This window comes from Arachis duranensis, unplaced genomic scaffold (assembly GCF_000817695.3).
Source record: "Arachis duranensis cultivar V14167 unplaced genomic scaffold, aradu.V14167.gnm2.J7QH unplaced_Scaffold_26529, whole genome shotgun sequence".
NCBI lineage: Eukaryota > Viridiplantae > Streptophyta > Magnoliopsida > Fabales > Fabaceae > Arachis > Arachis duranensis.
In genome coordinates, this window is record NW_026264904.1 from 37142 (window position 1) to 39875 (window position 2734).

Consider the following 2734-nt stretch of genomic DNA (forward strand, 5'->3'; position numbering starts at 1 on the left):
AGAGACTCTTTTTGGAGTTAAACGCCAGCTTTTGTGCCAGTTTGGGCGTTTAACTCCCACTTTGATGCCAGTTCCGGTGTTTAACGCTGGGAATTCTGAAGGTGACTTTGAACGCCGGTTTGGGCCATCAAATCTTGAGCAAAGTATGGACTATTATATATTGCTGGAAAGCCCAGGATGTCTACTTTCCAACGCCGTTGAGAGCGCGCCAATTGGGCTTCTGTAGCACCAGAAAATTCACTTCGAGTGCAGGGAGGTCAGAATCCAACAGCATCTGTAGTCCTTTTTAGTCTCTGAATCAGATTTTTGCTCAGGTCCCTCAATTTCAGCCAGAAAATACCTGAAATCACAGAAAAACACACAAACTCATAGTAAAGTCCAGAAAAGTGAATTTTAACTAAAAACTAATAAAAATATACTAAAAACTAACTAAATCATACTAAAAATATACTAAAAACAATGCCAAAAAGCGTACAAATTATCCGCTCATCAGTCCTCCTATGGATAGTGTCATTTAAAGAACAAGGGTCAGCACAACGTAAAAAAAAACTGGAAAAAAACCGGTCAGCACAACGAAAAAAAATCGAAGGAGCCTGCCGAAGATGAGGCCTTTACGGCTCGCCTTTAGTCCTCCTCTGGATAGCGTCATTTAAAGAACAAGGGTCAGCACAAAAAAAACTGGAAAAAAACCGGTCAGCACAACGAAAAAGAAAAAAAACTGGAAAAAAACCGAGAAGCACAACAAAAAAAATATCGGAGGAGCCTGCCGAAGATGAGGACATTACGGCCCGCTAGTAGGTGTCCTCCTCTAGATAGCGTCATTTAAAGAACAAGGGTCAGCACAACGTAAAAAAAAAACCGGTCATCACAACGAAAAAAAATCGGAGGAGCCTGCTGAAGATGAGGCCATTACAGCTCACCTTTAAGTGTGCTCCTCTGGATAGCGTCATTTAAAGAACAAGGTTCAGCACAATGTAAAAAAAAAATCGGAGGAGCATGCCGAAGATGAGGCCATTACGGCTCGCCTTTAGGTGTCCTCCTCTGGATGGCGTCATTTAAAGAACAAGGGTCAGCACAACGCAAAAAAAAACTGGTTAGCACAACCTAAAAAAATGGAAAAAGAAATCGGTCAGCACAACGTAAAAAAAAAAAAGAAAAAAACTGAAAAAAAATCGGCCAGCACAATGCAAAAAAAATCGGAGGAGCCTGCCGAAGATGAGGCCATTACGGCTCGCCTTTAGGTGTCCTCCTCTGGATAGCGTCATTTAAAGAACAAGGGTCAGCACAACGTAAAAAAAAACTGGAAAAAAAGAACAAGGGTCAGCACAACATAAAAAAAAAAGCCGTCCAGCACAACCTAAAAAGAATGGAAAAAAAACTTGTCAGCACAACGTAAAAAAAATCGGAGGAGCCTGTCGAAGATGAGGCCATTACGGCTCGCCTTTAGGTGTCCTCCTCTGGATAGCGTCATTTAAAGAACAGGGGTCAGCACAACGTAAACAAAAATGGAAAAAAACCGGTCAGCACAACGTAAAAAAAAAATCAGAGGAGCATGCCGAAGATGAGGCCATTACGGCTCGCCTTTAGGTGTCCTCCTCTGGATAGCGTCATTTAAAGAACAAGGGTCAGCACAACGTAAAAAAAAGCCGGTCAGCACAAAGTCAAAAAAAAACTGAAAAAACCGGTCAGCACAACGAAAAAAAAAATCGGATGAGCCTGCCGAAGATGAGGCCATTAAGGGTCGCCTTTAGGTGTCCTCCTCTAGATAGCGTCATTTAAAGAACAAGGGTCAGCATAACGTAAAAAAAAAAACGGTCAGCACAACCTAAAAAAATGGAAAAAAACCGGTTAGCACAACGTAAAAAAAAACTGGAAAAAAACCGGTCAGCACAATGTAAAAAAGAAAATCGGTGGATCCTGCCGAAGATGAGGCCATTATGGCTCCCCTTTAGGTGTCCTCCTATGGATAGTGTTATTTAAAGAACAAGGGTCAGCACAACGTAAAAAAAAACTGGAAAAAAAACCGGTCAGCACAATGAAAAAAATCGAAGGAGCCTGCCGAAGATGAGGCCTTTACGCCTCGCCTTTAGTCCTCCTCTGGATAGCGTCATTTAAAGAACAAGGGTCAGCACAAAGAAAAACTGGAAAAAAACCGGTCAGCACATCGAAAAAGAAAAAAAACTGGAAAAAAACCGGTCAGCACAACAAAAAAAAATCGGAGGAGCCTGCTGAAGATGAGGCCATTACAGCTCACCTTTAGGTGTCCTCCTTTAGATAGCGTCATTAAAAGAACAAGGGTCAACACAGCGTAAAAAAAATCCGGTCAGCACAACCTAAAAAATGGAAAAAAATCGGTGAGCACAACGTAAAAAAAATGGAAAAAAAACTGGTCAGCACAACGTAAACAAAAAATTGGAGGAGCCTGCCGAAGATGAGGCCATTATGGCTCGCCTTTAGGTGTCCTCCTCTGGATAGCGTCATTTAAAGAACAAGGGTCAACACAACGTAAAAAAAATCCGGTCAGTACGACGTAAAGAAAAAAACCGGTCAGCACAACGTATAAAAAAAAGAAAAAAAAACGATCAGCACAACGTAAAAAAAACTGGAAAAAAATAGGTCAGCGCAACGAAAAAAAATTAGAGGAGTCTGCCGAAGATGAGGCCATTACGGCTCGCCTTTAGGTGTCCTCCTCTGGATAGCGTTATTTAAAGAACAAGGGTCAGCACAACCTAAA